Source organism: Cyprinus carpio, chromosome A16 (genome assembly GCF_018340385.1).
Source record: "Cyprinus carpio isolate SPL01 chromosome A16, ASM1834038v1, whole genome shotgun sequence".
Taxonomy (NCBI): domain Eukaryota; kingdom Metazoa; phylum Chordata; class Actinopteri; order Cypriniformes; family Cyprinidae; genus Cyprinus; species Cyprinus carpio.
Window position 1 is genome coordinate 19,315,421 of NC_056587.1, and position 21,861 is coordinate 19,337,281.

Here is a 21,861-nt window from a genome sequence, read left to right on the forward strand (position 1 = left end):
TTTGGGGAATTTTGTCAAGGCTTATTGTCTAATGTAACCTATCGCGCGGCTAACTATGATTAGCAATGTGGATTATTTTAAGAGACCATTCAAAGGATGGCACACACATCTATCGCTGTATGTTTGTTTAACATTTAAGCTAGCTAGTGCGCTGAAGGTTGGCGACTTTTCACCTATAAAACATAAACTTGCTGATTTGTACTAGATAAAACCAACACACCAGTACATATGCATAGATTATTTTACCTAATATGAAGTTTGCACTGCAAACACGAGCATTATTTATGATCGTCTCTGTCTACCCAGCAAACACAGAACGTTGTGAGGACGTCGCCAGTTTGTCGTCATTTGGTCAACGCAACATTACTTTATGGCAACGTTGTGAGGACTTCGTGGTAAAGTTCCATTTTTAGGAGCTCGGCTAACATCCCAGAAACGTCGTGGGCAAGTCCTCAAAAGACGTCGCTAGGTAGTCCCATTGGGGACGTTGTAGCGACGTGATCAGCTGGTCTCCAGATAACTTTTCATATTATTCCACTGCATGTATTATTATTATTATTAAGATACCATTTGAATAGCCTATTATTTGAGAAATATACTAAATTCATCAAGAATTTTAAAAGATGGCATGAATTATTATTATATTTTTAGATATATAAAACATTTATCAAATTAACGACAAAACAAATAACAAATAGTTTGCTTAGCAAATGGTGATAATGTTCGTTAATGACAGATTTATTGAAAGAGGGCACGGGACAAATTAACATTTAAACTAGCAGCGCGCGTCACTTTCTGAGTACTGTAACGTTAAGTGCGCGTGCCCGTCATTAACGGTCAACTTCCAGCGGACGGACACGGAGGAAAAGGTAAGCGCTATAAATCTACTTTTATTCATAGTTTCTACTGATATAAAGTTAGATGTCACCAAAGAGGAGTAGTGTTTTGTATTTTTGTAGGTTTTCTTATTCAGTTTAATAAATAAAATGCTCTGTTTGGTTAGTTAGCTTAAGAGCAGTCTCAGAGGCGGTCTAAGATAACGTTAACTATTAAAATCTTGAGATACAATTTTATACCTGTTTTAAATTATTTGACATTTAACACGATAAACTATACAATATTCACTTTCTAATTCTTTAAAATTTAACCGTAGTAACGTTAATTAGTTTGTTTGAATGTCTGCCGCTCGCGCTTGATGATGCTCACGCTAGTCATATTGTGAACTTGAATATAAACCGCTGTATAAAGTTTAACGTTAATTAGACCGAGGCTGCCGAAATCATGTTCAGTGTATGTGGGATTAATGATTTCCCCTTTTCTCCCTCAAGTGGTAGGCCTGTAAATCCTGTCATCTGCTCATTATTGGTGTTAATGGTGTTTTTCACATGCATACTTTTTTATGCTAGTTTCATTCTCAAATAGATCTGATACTTTAGTTTCAACAAATATTTAATAAACAAATGGTTCACTTTTTTTAGGTCCTGACTGCCACCAGTTGAGTCAATGATTCAGTGAGTTGCTTATAAGAAAAGATATTCATTTGTTGCCACCTAGCAGTTTAAATGTTTTATTCATTGCTGTAAAACTAACATACTTTTTATTTAATCATCAGGTGGAGAGACAGTCTGGGCAGCAGCAACAAGACAACTATTACAAATAGAGACGGGTTTCAAAAACTGGTACTAATTTGGTTCCTGACTTGTTCAATACTGAAAAGAATGATATAAGCTACAGGATCAATAGTGCTGCTATCAGTATTCTTGTAACATTGATTCATTAACCTTTAGACACAACCACATATCATCTAAATCATCTCCAAGTGGATGTCAGCAAGGATCCAGGATCAAGAGATCATTCTTCATGAAGACTGTTCCATAGGAAGCAGTGAATCCTGGGTGAAAAAATAAACCTGGTTGTTTCAGCATCACTCAGGCAAGACTAAATACATTTAAATTGATTTCAGTTTGTTATATGTTTCAGGTCATCCTGACCATTCTACTGTCCTGGACGTGAGGATATGCTGAAACTGCATTTCTCATGGTTAAAAGATTTGTGCAGCAGTATCCAGATATACAAACAGCGTTTCTGGACCCACACGACTAAAGGCTCAGGAGGAGAGACAGGTAATGTCTGCCAATTCCGATCCGATCTGATACCAGTGCAGTTTTTTTTAAATCAGTGTAGAATTTCTATATTTCTGTGTGTTGACCTGGGCCCATATTCACAAAACATCTTGAGGATAAAAGTTAATAAGTGTAGGACTAAATCTGGTAAAATGTTACACATTGCTCTTTATATTGTTGTAAAATAAATTTATGAAAAACAAGTAGCATAAATATATTAATATATATAAATTATATACTATAAAATTAAAGGACATTTCTTTTTAACATATAGCACAGTAATGAAGGCAGCAACATGTGATAGACAGGACAGAACAAGAAAGACTAATAATCTTTAATTGCGCTGAAGTATTATAATATGAAAGGGTATGGCTCCTATACAGCGCATAGTGCTTATGCGCAACCAGTGCACAGAATGACGTGCTTGAAGCCACATAGAGTCACAGCGTTCAGCACTACACATAGAAATGTTCAAAACACCAAAGGAAGAGATACTGATGTGTAGTGTATTATATCTGTGCAATATTTTGAGCCTTTTCTTTTTACAGATTTAAATTCTCAGTTAGTGTGTGCTCTTGAAGAGTTTTATTGTTTTGACTGTAGTAACTAGAGCTGGGACGATACACTATACTATCACGATACTTATATATAACACTGAGTTCCAAATTATTATGCAAGTGATATCAATAGGGTTTTGTTACAATAAATAGTCAGATTTTTGTTTTTGTGGTTTTTCACATCTTTTTAGATAACTGGTATAAATCTCAGACAGGTTTGGTCAATAGTTTGCCAGGCCTTCTTAGGTAAATGAAAACCCTATTTAAAGAGGTTGTTCCAAATTAATAAGCAAGTCACAGTTCTCATGAAATATGGTGAGGAAGATGAAAAGTATGAAAAACAAACAATATTTTGTGAAAAGCAAATAGAGATTATTGACCTGTCAAAAGATTTGTGAGTGACTTAGAGCACAGAAGATCTTGGTCAGATAAAGATTTATTAAGCAAAGTTTCTGTCAAACAAATTAACTGTATTGTAATGGCAGCTGTAAAAAAGCCACTGCTGAGCAGCAGACAGATGTTTGAAGCTACTGGAGTCTCAAGATCCTCTCAATGTAGACTGACAGTTGTGTGTAAAGCTGCGTTACAGTCACTGATAACCAAACCTCACAAAGAGAAACCTGCACAGGGCTGTAGAAACACATGAAGACTTGTTTTTAAATAGTTTTATTCACTTACGAATGCTGCAGTACAATGGATGGTCCAGATAAATGGATTTCTGATAGTTGATGAATGGTCATCCTATTCCAATGAGACTGAAACATCAGCAAGGAGGCGGTGGGTGATGATTTGGGTTGGAATATTGGGAAGTGAGATGTAAGTGTCAAAATGACTTCTGCACTACCATTTTCTGCTGTGGTATAAAATGAAGAATAGTCCTCTCAGAAATAAAAGGATTTTCATGCAGGATAACACACCCATGCTGCATAAATACCATTGTGCTAAACAGTTTGAAAATCTGTTTCTACAGCCACTGTGCAGGTTTCTCTTTGTGAGGTTTGGTTAGCAGTGACTGAAACGCAGCTTTACACACAACTGTCAGTCTACATTGAGAGGATCTTGAGACTCCAGTAGTTTCAAACACCAGTCTGATGCTCAGCAGTGGCTTTTTTACACCTACCATTACAACACAGTTCATCTTTATCTGACCAAGATCTTCTGTACTCTAAGTCACTCACATATCTTTTGACAGTTCAATAATTTCTTTTAGCTTTTCACAAAATATTGTTTGTTTTGATGCCTTTTTCAAGACATTGCATTGTTTCATACATTTCATCTTCAGAAAGATCTTTCTTCCTCACCATATTTCATGAGAACTGTGACCTGCTTAATAATGTGGAACAACCTCTTTAAATAGGGTTTCCTTTTACTTAAGAAGACCTGGCAAACTATTGACCAAACCTGTCTGAAATTGATACCAGTTATCCAAAAACTGACACAAGTTTACTTTAGTTCATGGAGCTCTTTCCCAAGGAGCTGATAATCTGAATCAAGTGTGTTTAATGAGAGACATACAAAGTGTGCAGTGCTGCGGGTCCCCAGGACCACAATTGTAAACCACTGCCTTTATGAGAACCTCCCGTTTTTAAATGTTTAAAAAATATTGGAGTTGGCCTAAATTTGACCAATGTGAAGGATCTCCCCTATACCTAAATCATACACAACCACATCACTTTGCTGTATTTCCCACAGGATTATTTTTTTTGAGACTATGGAGGCTTGTGTTGTTTGGGGGATCTGGGGGCATGGTCTCGTGTAAGAAATTGCGTACATTTTAAAGTTAAATTCGTCTATCTGGTGCACTTTGAGAGTTCAATATTAAGAGCTCCAAGTTTGGAAATTTAACAAAGAAAAAGGTCATTGCAATGACTCAACTCTCTTTTTTAGTTACTGTAGACCCTTGAGAGTTTTGTTAATAGGTTTTAAGCTAAATCTCCTAGCTAGGACACCTAGTAGTAAGATAAAATTCTCTGTGAAAATGGCCCCAGAATCTGCCTTTTCTTTAGAAGCTGGAGAACCACTTAATATTTCAAAAGGAAGATTCACAGTTTGTGGCCACCATCAAAAAAACTCTCAGGTGACTTATCCAAATTGTCTATAAAATTATTTGTTTAATTAGTTTTATTTGTTTATGTTTGATGTTTGTAAATTAAAGGGAAAGATGAAAAATAAGGAAGTCTGGGAACAACTGAAGAAGACAACAGTGAGGAAAGGAAGTAATAATCAGAATGTAAGTGTTTTTTTTTTGTTTGTTTGTTTTTTTGAGAATGTGTGCATTGTTTATCACAAGTGGTTTTCATTTAAATGTAGCAATGTACACAGCTGGTCAAAAGTTTGAAATATATTTTAAAGTATAATTTATTTCTGTGATGCGCAGCTGTATTTTCAGCATCATTACTCCAGTCTTCAGTGTCACATAATCATCAGAAATCATTCTAATATGATGATTTGCTGTTCGAGAAATATTTCTGATTATTATCAATGTTGAAAACAGTTGTGCTGCACAATATTTTTGTCCACACTACAGTTCAAAAGGTGATTTTTTTTTTCTTTGGGAAGACATTTAAGTGGTAGAAAAGACTTAATTTTTAATTATAATTTTACAAAATATTTTTTTTTTTATGTTTTGAACTTTGTATTCATATAATAATCATGAAGGAAAAATTCAAGATTTACACAGAAATATTAAGTAGCACAACTGTTTCCATGCGCACAAATAATGTGATTATTTCCAAAAATCAGAGTATGGACTTACCTGATGTCATTAATGTACGTCATGAGCACATGCACGCTTTGGTTAGAGAGGCAATAATTTGATTAGGTGCATATAAATGCACTGATTGATAATAATCAGCAATGTTTCTCGAGCAGCAAATCAGTATATGACATAAGATCATGTGACACTGAAGACTGGAGTAAAGGCTCCTGAAAAATTCAGCTTTGCCTCGCAGGAATGAAATACATTTTAAAGTGTATTCAAAAAAGAGTATGAAAACTGTTATTTTAAATTTTACAAATATTTTACAATATTACTGTTTTGTACTGTGATTGTAATCAAATAAATATAGCCTTGGTGAGCAGAAGAGACTTCTCTCGAAAAACATTAAAAAAAAAATGTTTGAATGGCTGTGTACATACATTAGCAACATTAACAAGATGATCCTCCCTTTCAGCTCAGAGAAGGATATTGACGGTGCAGGCTCAGGATGAAGAAGAGGGGGAAGAACACGTTTAACAATTTTCTCATACCTTTGCCATGTGTTAAAATAAAAACAATAAACCTGACTACAATAATATGCTAAATGTTATTAAAAGATTCCAGTTTGCAATAAATCTGGAGTCTCTGACTCTGCACTAGAGGAACTCTTTCCTGAAGAAGATCAGGTGCTGAGAAGGAGCCTTGTTCTACAGCAAAACACTGCATCAAGCCTCCTGTCCTTCCCTCAGAAGAGCCTGTCTTCTGCTGCTGGGGTAAGAAAGACACTCTTCCTCTTCTCTATCAGATGTCCAGCACCTAACTCTGCCTCCGCAGCACTGTCTGAAAGAGTCTTCTACACAGTCAGTTATCAGAGATTACACATTCTCCTGAGAAACTCAACACGCTCATTTTCTAAAAACTGTTTGTGTTTTGAAGTGGGCCAAATAATACAGGAGAGATGCTAGAAATCTCCATATTGTTGTTTTACATATCTTTACTCTTTATGAATGAATGTCTTTTATCTTCTGAGAAGCTCAAGAACTATGGTTCTTTGGTAATTGTAATATTGTTAAGGTTTATCTTCTGATAGTAAAGCAGTATCACATCACCAGACATTTGTAGCAGGTGCCTCATATAGGACGCTCGGGAAACAATTGAACTTTTCTTCTGCAAAAAAGTAATGAAGTATCAACTGAATTGTTTCATATCTTTTTATTATGTCTTTATTTTTTGCACCAAATTATGGAGAGTTGTATTAATGAGACTACTCGTAGTTATTAATAATTTTCACTGATAACATAATTAACTATGTCCATCCTTAAGACAAACTTTTTCAATTGATTATATTGTGTAATCTATGAATTGATGTGTTCAGTTTTCTGTGCTCATGACTTGGTAACACTTTGCATGGTTAAAGAATGGGTTTAAGGTTCAAAATGTTTTGGCTTAGTATTTGTAGAAAATAGCACTGAATAAATGTTGATTCATGAATGAATGCATTGTGTTTTTGTCTATTTTCTATTACAATTTAATGTTTTTGTATTAGTTTGCATTGCATGTATGTATGTAATGAATGTATTTACTATAAATCTCTATAATTAGATTACTATTAGATTGTATAAGGTTTATTTTTTTGCACCAGAGAAGGTTTGAGTTTATTAGTTCTATGTATTTCAAGGTAATGGTAGGAGCACATCAGGACCCAGACTAAAGGTGAGGTGTAAATATTAAAAATAAAGGTGGTATTTTGGTCGTTAGGACAAACTTGGTACGTTGCTGCGACCAATATGATCCGGTACTGTCACGTCCTCACAACGTGCCAGTTTGGTCGTTGGGACGTACTCATCACGTTCCAGCGATGTTCGACTATAACGTCGCTACGACGAATATGGGAATCACAAAGTTACGTCGCTGGAACGTTATTTGGTACGTCGCTGCGACCAATATGGTCCTTTATAGCCACGTCCTCATAACGTGCCAGTTTGGTCGTTAGGACGTTCTCATCACGTTCCAGCGACGTACCAAATAACGTCGCCACGACGGATGTGGAAATCACAAAGTTACGTCACTGGAACGTTATTTGGTACGTCGCTGCGACGAATATGGTCTGGTCCAGTTACATCGTCACGACGTAACTGTTAGCTGGGTAGTCTGTACGCCGTATTGCATTCAACCACAATTGTCTTCTTGATTTCTGTGAAGGAATGTCGGCCGGGATCCGGTGAAACTTTAGTTTTGAACCAAAGCAGCCAAAAACACAACAAGACGACATTTTAAAGTCAAAACAAAAAAAAATAAGAAATCAATCAAAAACAACTACCCAAATATATTACAAAAAATATAATCTTTTTTTATTCCAAATTCAAAGATGACATTAATGAAAAACAAATATGCATACATTACACGAAATGTATCATCAATACATCCAACGTCATCTGAACAAATGGATGAGAACAGATAGAGAAAAAAAAAACACAGAAACGGAACAAGTAAAGAAAAGAGGATTCTAAGGAAAAATTAAATAAATAAAAATAACAAAACAAGTATTAATCACGTTACATGAAAGATCTCATCATATCTCTTCAAAAAAGAAATACATTTTTTGTTATTAATTACTCTCAGTGATTTAATTAAATGTTCTACTTCACATAAGAACTCTATAAAAGTAGGTATTTTCTTAAGAAATCTTTGTTTGTGAAAATAGAACTTTGCCACGAGGATAAGAAAGTTAACTGTTGATTCTAAAGATTTGTTTTTGTTTTAAAAAAAAAAAAAACAATATCCTTAATGTGAAAAACACCATTCACGTTAATTTTAGAAAAACAATAGAAACTCAAATCTTTCCAGAAGAGTGAAGAAACATTACATGAGAAAAATAAATGACAAATATCTTCACTTTCTTTTTTACAGAAGGTACATATATCAGCTACATCACAAAATTTAGACAAAAATGCATTACAAGGGTATATATTATGCAAAATTTTGAAGTGCACTTCTTTCACTTTATTCGGTATACAGTATTTATATGATGAGTTCTTCCTTATGTTTTGCCTCCAGCTAGAGCGGTGACGTCACAGTGACGTAGGCGATTAAGGGGTCTATATATTCAAGATTTTCATTCGTCACATACATGATTATATAGAGAATATATAACCAGCAGTGAAATCTGTATATATATATATATATATACATACATACATGTAGTAGTATAACTATACAGTTATGTAAGTATAACATTTATAAGTAAATATAACTACAAGTAAATATAATATAAATAAATTGTGTAATTTTTTTATAAAATATAATTATATAATGTGTAAAATTATATAATTATAAAGTAATTGTATTTTATATAAGTAAATCTAAATAAATAATGACAGAAATTTAACTTAATTAAAATAACAATTAAATCTTTCTTTCCTTTCTTTTTGCCAGTCTGGTGTTATTGTGGGACAATGCAACGTGTATGCTTTTGGCTCAGTATTATGTCTCAAATATAGATAAAAAAAAATGGGAGGAAAAAATAGAGTGGAAGCTATAATTAACATGTCATCACAATGTTAAAATTTTCAAAGGATATGATTCTTCTTTGCTTAATTTTATAGCAGAATATCAGTTAGATGCTATGCAAGTCTAAACTGCAGACTTCCTGTTTAATTGTGTACTGCTGGAACAGTTCTGATGTGATCTCTCTGGTTTCTAACAGGTGTTCATTTAGACATGCTGTATTTTGCTGGTCGGGAGACTGATCTAAATTAAGATACTAATATTAAAGTGCCGTGCCAACAGTGTCAGAGATTGAGAGAAGAGATTTCAGAGTCATTTTACTACATTTCATCCATGCATTTTGCTAAATAATTATGAATATTAGGTGAGAATTTCTTTGGAACAGAAAAATCCAGCTTGCTTTCCTGTCGACAGCGGCAGGGCACTTTTAAGGCACTAAAAATCCAGTCTGCAGGGAGCAGTTAACAATAGTTAGTACATCTTCTTTCTTTTGAATGATGGCATGATCAAAGCACACAGCACAGGAGCATCTGCTGGAGCTGGAGGTTTTCTGTTTTAATAGCTAAAAGGTGCTGCGTATCCTCATGAGGCAGAGAGGTGTAATTTAGCATTAATGAAGTAATCCATTGTTGTGACATGGTTTCGTGGAATTAAATAGAACAAATTATTTTGTTGTACTCTTCTAATGGCATATTACAGCTTGATGATGATTACCCTGTAAGGATGTAGCAGCATATGGGTGCTTTGGTTTCTTCATTTTCCTAGCATTCGCATAAGACAGAATCATATAAAACACAATGTTCTTGATTTAATTGTTTACTTGGCCTCAACATTTTTGCCACTTCTAAAGGACTACAACATAACTGAGTGCTTTGCATACTGTTAAAGTCATCATGAAATGCAGTTTCCAATCCATTTTTTTAAGTCATGCACAATATACAGTAGCCAGAAACATGTGTTAGGAAAATACAGGTGCATCTCAATAAATTAGAATGTCGTGGAAAAGTTCATAAATTTCAGTAATTCAACTCAAATTGTGACACTTGGGTATAAAATAAATTCAGTGCACACAGACTGAAGTAGTTTAAGTCCTTGGTTCTTTTAATTGTGATGATTTTGGCTCACATTTAACAAAAACCCACCAATTCACTGTCTCAACAAATTAGAATATGGTGACATGGCAATCAGCTAATCAACTCAAAACACCTGCAAAGGTTTCCTGAACCTTCAAAATGGTCTCTCATTTTGGTTCACTAGGCTACACAATCATGGGGAAGACTGCTGATCTGACAGTTACCCAGAAGACAATCACTGACACCCTTCACAAGGAGGGTAAGCCACAACATTCATTGTTAAAGAAGCTGACAGAGTGCTGTATCCAAGCATGTTAACAGAAAGTTGAGTGGAAGGAAAAACTGTGGAAGAAAAAGATGCACAACCAACCGAGAGAACTGCAGCATTATGAGGATTGTCAAGCAAAATCGATTCAAGAATTTGAGTGAACTACACAAGGAATGGACTGAGGCTGGGGTCAAGGCATCAAGAGCAACCACACAGACGTGTCAAGGAATTTGGGTACAATTGTCGTATTCCTCTTGTTAAACCACTCCTGAGGCGTCTTACCTGGGCTAAGGAGAATAATAAATTTAATTTTGAAAACAAGTACAAAGTCCTCTTTTCAGATGAGAGCAAGTTTTGTATTTCATTTGGAAACCAAGGTCCTAGAGTCTAGAGGAAGGGTGGAGAAGCTCATAGCCCAAGTTGCTTAAAGTCCAGTGTTAAGTTTCCACAGTCTGTGATGATTTGGGGTGCAATGTCATCTGCTGGTGTTGGTCCAAGTCGTTTTTTTTGAAAACCAAAGTCATTGCGCCCGTTTTACCAAGAAATTTTGGAGCACTTCATGCTTCCTTCTGCTGACCAGCTTTTTGAAGATGCTGATTTCATTTTCCAGGAGGATTTGGCACCTGCCCACACTGCCGAAAGCACCAAAAGTTGGTTAAATGACCATGGTGTTGGTGTGCTTGACTGGCCAGCAAACTCACCAGACCTGAACCCCAGAGAGAATCTATGGGGTATTGTCAAGAGGAAAATAAGAAACAAGAGACCAAAGAATACAGATGAGCTGAAGGCCACTGTCAAAGAAACCTGGGCTTCCATACCACCTTAGCAGTGCCACAAACTGATCACCTCCATGCCACACCAAATTGAGGCAGTAATTAAAGCAAAAGGAGCCCCTACCAAGTATTGAGTACATGTACAGTAAATGAACATACTTTCCAAAAGGCCAACAATTCACTTAAAATGTTTTTTATTGGTCTTATGAAGTATTCTAATTTGTTGAGATTAGTGAATTGGTGGGTTTTTGTAAAATGTGAGCCAAAATCATCACAATTAAAAGAACCAAAGACTTAAACTATACTTCAGTCTGTGTGCAATGAATTTATTTAATACACAAGTTTTAAAATTTGAGTTGAATTACTTAAATAAATGAACTTTTCCACGACATTCTAATTTATTGAGATGCACCTGCAAGGGGGAAGTCGTGGCCTAATGGTTAGAGATTCGGACTCATAATCCAAAGGTTGCAAGTTCGAGTCTCGGGCCGGCAGGAATTGTAGGTGGGGGGAGTGAATGTACAGTGCTCTCTCCTCCTTCAATACCACGACTGAGGTGCCCTTGAGCAAGGCACCGAACCCCCAACTGCTCCCCGGGCGCCTCAGCATAAATGGCTGCCCACTGCTCCGGATGTGGGTTTATGGTGTGTGTGCGTGTGTGTGTGTGTGTGTGTGTGTGTGTGTGTGTGTGTGCGTGTGTGTACTTTGGATGGGTTAAATGCAGAGCACGAATTCTGAGTATAGGTCACCATACTTGGCTGTATGTCACGTCACTTTCACTTTTTCACTGTAAATAGGCCAAATTCATGCTGACATTTTTATTATTATTATTATTTTAAAATACTTTATGCGCAATTTAAAATTGTTTAGCCTAGCTGTAAGATTGAGGTTTTAGGAGATATTTTTGTAAAATAAATAGTCTAGATGGAATAACAGCAAACACAAATTGCTTGACAGCCTTATGATTAACCCGTACTGTATTTTTGTATATTTCATACGCAAATTTCTAAGGCCTCTAAATTATCAACATGATCAAAACTTGAAGTTGAAAGTTTATACTTTAAGTACTTTTGGTATCATTGTAAAAACGTCCCCTTTCAGGTCAAGGTTTATGTGTTTTTTTTTTTTTTTTTTTTGCTGTGAAATCTTTACTGATTTCTATTAAGTAAACAAAAGAATAACTTTTATATTGTTAGTAATATTTCAAGATTCAAGAAGCAACTTCAATTCATTATCCATATTTTTTTTTTTTTGGAAAAGTCAATCATCAATGTATTTAAATATTAAATATGATTTAAATATCATACTAAGACATATCATTGGGAGATATATCTGAAATTTATTACCTTTTTTTGCAAGCAGTCTGCTATACTGTTATAAAGATCTCATTGATTACAAGCTATCAGAATTTCATCTTACTTTTTGGTCATATAAATATCAGCAACTGAACCAAACTGTATATTTTACTCAGTTTGGCCTCTAGTTTTGCCGTTTTCAGTATTCTCATTATATCACAATATGAGCCGTAAGTGCTAATGCAATTAACTGTTAATCAACAATAATCAATAGACTGCTCTATTCCAAATCATTTGTTTTTTTTTCTGACTATTATTTCATATGTCAGGTTGTACAGGGTTAAGAAAACTGAAACCACCTGTCAGTTGTCTGTCATTGTTTCCTTAGGCCATAGAGGCTGTAAAAATGAAACATGAATAATTCATTGCATATTGTTTTGTTGTTGAGGTACTGTGGTGTATTTGCTCACCCTTATGAAAAATAAGTTTATTCAAGTGTGCTATTAGTATACTTCTTTTAAACTAAAAATAGGAACTTATGCTTTTAGTTTACTTTTTATGTACTCCTCAGAAATGGGCTTTATATACTTCTCAGAAATATACTTAAAATGAGATTTAAGTATACTGTACTTGACTTATACTTACAAAAAGTCTAAATATATTTGAACTATACTTGTGCCCCTAGAATCCGTGTTTTCATTGTTATATGGTAGAGGGCGCAAGTACACATCTTCTGTACAGAATTTCCAAAAAAACACAAGTGAAGAAGAAACAGAAACAACCAGCATCAAAACTGTAACGTTATGGAATAAAATGTTGACCGATGAAGAGGTAATAATTACAGTCAAGCTTTGGGGTGTTGATCGACTCCATCTACGTTTTGATTATCATTCTGAATCCAATTCATAGTCTTTTTTCAGCTTTTTGTTCAAAATGTTATTTCTTTATTTTTTTTTTTAATAAAACTTACACACATTAAAGTGTTTAAAAAAAATTATGCATGAAGCTAGAATAAAATGTTATTGTTTAAAAGCAGGTACCTGTTTGGATGTTTTGTATGTTCAGATATTCATATAACAAAATATACACAAATTAAAACCTAAATAGGGACATAGTAGTATACTTAAAGTATGATGTAAAGTTCACTTAAAGAAAACTTATGAGTTCACTTGCAGTATAAAACTACTAAACTAGTGGTTTACTGAGACTATACTTCAAAGTGAACAAAGTATTTAATTAGTAAACTATCAGTATACCTATAAGTTCACTTTTAGTATAATTGCAGTACAAACTACAAACTAGAGGTAAAGTAGTTGTGTACTCAAAGTTTGCTACTGTTATACTTAAAGTATACTTAAAAGTATACTTTTATATACTAGAATGTGGGCCAATTTAGTCCCAAGGAGTACTGAAACGGTATACTACTAGAACACTGAGATTTGTATACTTGCTACATAAAGTATACTTAAATATATACTTGAACTTTACTTAAGTATACTTAATATAATAAACTTGAAGTATACTACTTTTTGCTAAGGGCAGAAACCCGTACATCATGCTCCTGTTGTCAGCAGGAGAATGGTGACTTACAGCCTTATCTGAAAAACCAGTCACATGGTCATACTGCCTGTTGCTAAGCGCTGCATTAGCCCATTATGACCGATAATACTGGCACTTCTGAAACTACGTCTGACAGAAACAGCTTTTTGCAGTGCAGGTTTCACATCGCAGACACCTACTAATTCCACAAGAGACAGACAGACAATCAAAACAAATAACCCAAAATGATGTGGAACCAGATTTTTCCAGTTTTGCGGTGCTCATGTTCCATCTTTACTGGCAGATGGTGTCATGATTCATACGAGGTGTACTGAAAACAACAGCTTTTATAAATGAGGTCGTAATCAGCATCTCTGTAGTTAATAACCAAAGCACCTCATCATGGGTATTAGGAAACTGCTGGCAATTATATAACAATTAAAGATACATTTGTTTTATAATAGTTACACTTATTGTTTCTTTTGACAGTTCCAGCTCTAAATCTGACATACGTAAATAATTAGACTTATGAATTACATGGCAGAAAAAATAGTATTTGTTAGTATTATAATAGTAATTGTTACTGAATATTTGTCTTATATCATATTGCTGTGTCTAATGCTAGTATCATTAAACAAATAATTGATATCTGACTTGTCACTGCAAAACACTGTCACTGTCAAAGATTACAGCCTTGTGGCTTTCCACTAAGAGGTTCTTGAGATAAATATTGGCTTGTTTTTTAGAAGGGAATGTGATTCTGTTTTGATACTAGTCCACTATCCCAGGAGTTTTCAAACTGGCGAAAAAGATTGGTGGAAAACAGTGTAAAAAATAGTATATATAATTAAGCTAAATAAATATTCATTTGATTTAAATCAGTCAATCAATCAATAAGACAAGTACTGTACAAAAGTACTATAGTGAGCACTAAATATTATATTTATTAAATTTTAACAGTATAAATTTGAGTCTTTATACATGAAAAGACATATCTGCATTTGAAATTTTAGGATGGAGGCTTTATCACGAGGATGATGATCATATTTGGGGGTCCGTGACATCTAAAACGATTGAAAAACCTCTATCCTACCTTACCTCGAGCAGACAGTTATTAATTGGCAAGAGCTTTTTAACCTTTAATAGCTGCAGGTTGCGTCGGATTTACATTAACAGTCCATGGAGATGGAGAGAAAAGCGCATCATGTTCCGTCCTTTTGGCCAATTATATGCACGAGTTAGAGCACGTGTGCAATCATGCACAGACCAGTGATTTCAGACTCACTGCATGAAGGCTTATATGTAAAACACACATTATGACGTTAATTTATAAAGAAACACGACTGAACTGTTCGAGAAAAAAACACGCGTTTTCATAAAACTTGAATTTAGCGTGGATTAAACATACTTTAACGTTTTGTAATCATAACAAAAACGCGTTTCAGTTGTAGTATTGGTGATGGCGATATCCTATTAATTTCGGGTCGCTCGCACATTGGAGAACGATGCGCTTGAGATGAGGACTCGCTCAGGATGCGAATTAGCTAATCCTACTATGGCGACGGCTCTGCTTATGAATATTAATTACGTAAAACACGGTCTCTCCGTAAACCTAAACGATTGGCTGAAAGGCAGACTTTTGTAAAGACAGCAAGTCTGCTGGAGAATGAAGGGATCCTACTTGTCTCATGAATATTAATAACGTAGCGTGACGTTCGACCAACTGATTGGCTGAAAGGTAGAAGTTGGCGATGGAGCGCTAGTCGAACGAATTCTAGTACGGAGGAGGCTTGGCTAGGAATACTAATTAGATTACGTAACTGGACGCTCCAGGAAGGTTACTATGCAACGTCAGCGTGCCGATTAATATTAATAAGTCAAGCGTTCGCCATAGTAGGAATCGTTGATTTTGGCTGTGTTGTAGGTTTGCACCCCGTTACACGTCACACGCGCCTTCGTTAAAGGGTGAAGATACAGGCAATGTCACACAGTCCTCCTCATCATCACGACTAAAAATTCACCGCGTCTTATGTACAATTATTCCAGCATTTTGGGGAAAATAATAACCGAAACGCACAGGTAAGTGACGTTTATGGCTAATTAATTTGTGTTTTGGAGCTAATTTATAATTAGTGTGTATATGTGATTTAAGACGCTCATCCTCATACCACATTAATGAATGAGTAAGTGTTTTAATGTTAAATGTTGAATTTTATGATTCCATATTTGATGCATGAGATTCATTCATTTGGAAAATAATGTGCGCTCATCAATGATGGATGCAAACGTAATCTTGATCAAAAATGCATCTTTTAAAATTTTACGTAAATTAGGTAAAATCTGTTTTTAAGGCAGCATTTATCATTTAACACGGATCGTGCATCATCTCGAGACACTAAAATTATTTATTTTTGGTGAGAAGATTTATTTATTTTTTTCTCGGTGAAATGCGCTGTATTTTGCACCCAGAACGATATGTTATTGCTTATTTCCTGTATGTATATTAATCTATATTTGCCATGGGTAAATAAAGAATAGATTAAAAGAGTAATTCATAAAAGCCCTATTCCCATAGAGACATACGGCACCTTAAGCCTCGCCCCTTCACCTCATATTCATCAGAATAAGACTGATTAGGCTTTTCCATTTTCATCACTGGCTGATTTTGGGCCGGTATCGGGTTTCATATTTGCTACAATTAATAAAACATGAGAAATATAGATTAAAATTAGATTTGTAGCGCGTGATATCTTAAAGCATCAAAATGACCTTGCAACAGACATAAAGAATGGAAATCTGCTACATGCGCGCGCACGCATGTGTGTGTGAATCTCCTCGATGATTTATTCCATCGCTGACTGCATTTGGTTTGGCTGAATTCACAGTGATGTTCTGGATCTACATGTGCATGTATCACTGCTGCTTTTTCAGTGAAATCACGCCTTTGAGCAGGAAATAACAAACTAGCACTGTTGCATGCGAAAAATTATAATTGTGCTGTTTACCAATTCCTATATATGAGATTAGATAATATTTGTCAGTTTTGATGGAATATGCAAAGCTGTATATTGTTAGGACTGTTTGTATGCAGAGATTTCCGATGGTATTACTGTATTGATAGCAGGCTTTATGTAGACCCTATATGCATATCTTTGAATTGTAGGATTGATATTAGTGTTTTATATCTGATAGTATAAGTATGTTGAGATTTATGTTACTTAGTATTGATATTATATGTAGAGCTGTGTATTTGATACTATACATTATGAAGCTTTATGTTGGTACAGAAAAAAGTGATATACAGATGTCTGAAAGTTTGATGAGCAATAACACAGATCATTGGTAGGATGACCTACTGTGTTTTCAATACTTCTAGATCGTAACTTTGATCCGATCCGTTTGAAAGTAGCCAAACACACATGCAAGACTTTGAGAGAAGCCGTTTCTCCTAATGCGAATTGATTCGCAGGCTGTTTGTGCAGGTACACAGCGTTTGGTGTCTCTGTCAGCGGTGGTGCTGCTCAGGATTGCAGTTGTTTCTCAATCATTGTGTGCTCTGTGCGCTGCAGTGCTCTTTTCTGAGTAACCTTGAGAGGAATCCTCAGAGGAGGGATGTGGCAAAGGAGGAAGAGAGAGAACAGGGTCAGAAACAGGGTTTAACGGCAGGAGTGTTTATCATTGATCTGTGCCGGTGCTGATGTCTTATCGTTCAGAACTCATTCAGGAATCAGGAATAGGATTATCACTAAAATCTGGTGCAGTACATTTCCATGTCCATGTCACATTTGGATAAAATATTTTACATAAACTCAAATTTTCAAAGATTAGTTTTCTTTTAGTACAATATTGCAATTTAGCAAATTAAGGAATAGTTCACCCAAAAATGAGAATTTCCTGAAAATGCACTCACCCTCAGACCATCCGAGATGTAGATGAGTTTGTTTCTTCATGGGAACAGATTTGGAGAAATGTAGCATTACAACACTCTCTCACCAATGGATCCTCTGCGGTGAATGGGTGCCGTCAGAATGAGAGTTCAAACAGCTCATAAAAACATTGCAATCCACAAGTAATCCACACCACTCCAGTCCATTAATTAAGATCTTGTGAAGTAAAAAGCCTCATATTTGCAAGAAACTAATTCGTTATTACAGGGTTTTAACTTTAAACCATCACTTCCTGCCAGAATACCACTCCATAGTCCATAAAAATGCTTCCTCCAGTGAAAAAGTCTCATCTCCTGTAGTCCTCTCACATAAAATCCACCATCATCTTTGTTTAGAACGGTTTTCACTTGTAAACAGTGCTTGATCTGTGCATATTTATCTCCTGATTCAGACAAGATTACTTTGTCACTAGAGAAAGCAATATTATTATGAATAGTGGACTCATATTTTAGCTGGAAGCGACGGTTTGAAAAAATGTCATTAGGTTTGGTAAATTTCTCTTTCAAATCTCTTTCAGTGAAGAAACAAACTCATCTGCATCTGGGATTGCCTGAGTTTGAGTATATTTTCTCCAGATTTTCATTTCTTGGGTTAACATTTTTGATTTAATGTAATATTTCCATGTGTTGTACTGACCTTTAATATGAAAAATAAACAAACAAACAAAAAAAAAAAAACCTGGCAATTTAATAAGAAATATTACTGGCGTTTCTTCCTTTTTCCCTTTCTCTAATTCAAACGAAACATTTTGGTAAATAGTTTATAGTTTTTTTCCCCTGTGTCTTTGAATACCTGTGCACTTTCCATCTGTTAGTCTTTTGTAAAATCACTTGAAAATAGTACATTTTCAGAGTGAAATCAAAGGCAGCCAATTTGAAGCAGAATCTCATAAGATGTAACTTTACACACAGAGGGAAGTCTATACATTACTCACCCAGCATGTGTTCAGAGAGAGATTGATAAAGGCTGTAGACATCTTTGAGGTGTAACAAACAACAGTGGCGTCAGTATAGATGTGTGATTTCTTTCAAGGTTACATCCAAATATCCTCAGTTTCACAATGATGCAAATAGAGGGTGAGGGGTGTCTTTGGAACTGCAATATGTTTAGGTTTAGTGTACTGCATGAGTCCGCATATAACTGAATCATACGGTAATATCTCACCCATTAATCCCTGCGGTAGAATATGAGCTCTTATAGAGGGACCTATCATTTCCCCTGGACTTCACTATATACACCACATGCAGAATATGTCACGACTGTTCTTTTGTTGTTTAAACCTGTTGAGTTGCATGTCCCACTGTTAAGTCAAAGTCAGAATTTGAAACCATTTGCAGCCCGTTTTCTGCATATATTTCTGAAACAGGATATTTGTCAAGAAGTAATATAGTCAAGGTTAGTTTTATCAGCCTGGAATTGAGTGAATTGTGAAATGTAGATAGATCTAGATCGAAGGCCGGTTTTGCTGTCAGTTATCATGTGACATCGGCAGAAAAGGAAATTTGTTTCAGAGGAAGAAGAAATTCTTACATTTGGATGACATTAAATCATTTTTTTCCTCAGGAAATACACAGAAAATATTCTGGTGTAGTACTTTGAAACAATTTTAACCTGAAATTGCAGGTAAATATCACAAAAAAAAGTAATATACTGAATTAAATGAAATCGCAGTAGAAAGACTGAAATAGTATTTTCTAGTTAAACCTGCTACAATAATCTTTGTTTTATGTACAACCTCAAAGTCATTAAATTAAATAGGGTTGATTTTAATTTATATTGCCATATCAGTGATCAGTGATTGTTTTCAAATATTTTATTTTATAATGTGAATACAAAATAATGAATGATGAAATGTCTCATTTCTGTAGAATAATGTGTGCTAATGATAATCATGCACAATGAGATCAGGAACATATTAAGAAATCAAATAAGGCCAATTTTAATTTCATGTTGACTTTAAGGATGATGATTTCTCTGAAAATAATCTTTGCAGAAAATATTTTTCACATTTTAGTGGCAATTCACATGTGCACTATAGCAACAAAATAAATGTGGCTCAGTCCTGTTTGTGCTGATGTATTTTGGGCTAAAATGGAGGCAGGGCAGAGGATGCTGGTGGTGCTGATGTAGCAGAGGGCAGGAGTGACTGTGGCCATGGTGACAGCAGTGCACACTGAGAGATTTGTTTCAGGGCTAACGTGACTCACAGCGGCTCTGTCCTTTCCTGAGAGACCACTGTCGAGACTCTTCTAACATCCTCCTCTCCTCCCTCTGTTCCACTGCACTCATTCCCAGACCCATCAGCCTTTTGAATGCTAGTGAATATTTTTCAATTATTAATTATCATGAGATCCTTAAAAGTGGTCCTAAATTACAGCTGAAATGTGTGATTTCTTTGCCATTACAACCTAATGAAATTTCAAAAACAATGTTTGTTTTTAAACACTCTCTCAGTTTTCCATTGGAAGAACAAACAGATAGTCCCTCCCTCCTCAAACTCACACCATTGGCTGAATTACGCCCTGAACGTGTTCTGAACAGGTTTGGTTGAGATTCACCCACTTACAGATAAATTCACTTGTTTGTATCAGGCTTACTGCTTCATCTTGTTATAGTCATTGTTATGTCGTGGATGTTGTATAGGCCTACTCATGTTTGTCCTGTGTGTGTGTGTGTGTGTGTGTGTGACCACTGTGCACATATTCCATCTGTCTGGTGAATAACATAAAGCTTTGTTTTAAATGTTGTTCAAATAATCGTTCACAATGTGGAACATGGCTTCAATACCCCGATAAGACAAGTGACTCAGCATGTATTGTTCCTGAAGGGCAAACTGTTAATGCTGAAATTGCTTTTCAGATTATTTAAATGAATAATTAATGATCACATTAAGTGTATTAATAGGGCTATTATATGGGATGACATAGGATTTATAATGACTTGTATGTAAATTACAGACTAAAAATGACTAACAACAAGTATCGGTTAATAGTATTGCTACTGTAGGAATAGTAATGTATGCATTAATTTGAATATTTGATTATACAAATTAGTTTTAAGTGCTTCTTCTCTTCTGAAATCTTTATGTTTATGATTACAAATGCTTTTGCATAATGATAATTGTTTACCCTGCTTTTATCCAATGACAAAAAACAAATCAATATCCTCCAATCTAAATATGTATGACCTTTATTTTTCTGTGAAATTCCAAAGTCATAGTGTTTTGTGTCCAACATGATTTAAATCCCAACATTGTGACTGTTTATCTTTTTAAAGACTATTTACTGATCATTTCCACCACAAATGTGGATGAGTTTGTTTCTTCATTAGAATAGATTTGGAGAAATTTAGCATTTCATCACTTGCTCACCATTGCTTATCCTCTGCAGTGAATGGGTGCCGTCAGAATCCAAACAGCTGATCACAAGTAATCCACACCACTCCAGTCCATCAATTTACATCCTGTGCAGTGAAAAGCTTCATGTTTGTTAGAAACAAATTCACCATTAAAGTTTTTTAACTTTAAACCATTGCTTCTGGCCAAACGTGAGTCCATAATCCATAATAATATTTCTTCCAGTGAAAAAGTCCATCCCCTGTTTTCCTCTCAAATCAAAATTTACCAACATTTTTTATTAAAACTATTTTGGACAGTTTTCGCTTACAGTGTTTGATCTTTGCATATTTCTCTCCTGATTCAGATGAGATGACTTATTTTTAATGGTGAAAGCAATATTATGAATATGACTTTTACCTGGAAACAACAGTTTAAAATTAAAAATGTCAAAATGATGGATTTCTTTCTTACAGATATGCAGCTTTTCACTTCACAGGATGTAAATTGATGGACTGGAGTCATGTGGATTACTTGTGGATTTTTGTGACTGACATTCTCACGGCACCCATTCACTGCAGAGGATCCATGGAATGAGAGAATAAATTACAAGTGATATAATGCTGTTTCTCCAAAACTGTTCCCATGGAGAAACAAATTCATTTACAAGTTTAAGTGTTTTTGTTGTTGTTGTTGTTGTTTGTTTGTTTTTGCATTCCTGTCATTAGTCATGACGAGGCTCTGGCA

The 21,861-nt window shown here is 35.1% G+C and overlaps 1 protein-coding gene and 1 long non-coding RNA gene across 5 annotated transcripts in view; both read left to right on the top strand.

Moving 5' to 3' along the window:
* The first annotated feature begins 275 nt into the window (after nt 1-275).
* Nucleotides 276-6,282, top strand: LOC109094221. 3 transcript variants are annotated; one of them, XR_006162031.1, is made up of 7 exons: nt 276-869; nt 1,479-1,511; nt 1,613-1,679; nt 1,788-1,895; nt 1,981-2,123; nt 4,836-4,910; nt 5,854-6,282. It is a non-coding gene; the product is annotated as an uncharacterized LOC109094221 (long non-coding RNA). The 3 variants fall into 3 exon arrangements; XR_006162032.1 differs by having other exon boundaries at nt 276-1,511; nt 1,964-2,123; XR_006162030.1 differs by having other exon boundaries at nt 278-1,511.
* A 9,471-nt stretch (nt 6,283-15,753) lies between these two features.
* The window catches only part of LOC109104762 (synaptic vesicle glycoprotein 2A-like), a 30,760-nt gene continuing 24,652 nt past the window's right edge, over nt 15,754-21,861 (top strand). The window contains exons 1-2 of one of the 2 annotated variants that reach the window (XM_042773159.1): nt 15,757-15,912; nt 20,235-20,321. The gene's annotated coding sequence lies outside the window, so the exon portion shown is untranslated. Of the gene's footprint in view, nt 15,913-20,234; nt 20,322-21,861 lie in introns of both variants that reach the window. The other variant, XM_019118039.2, reaches the window with a different exon arrangement.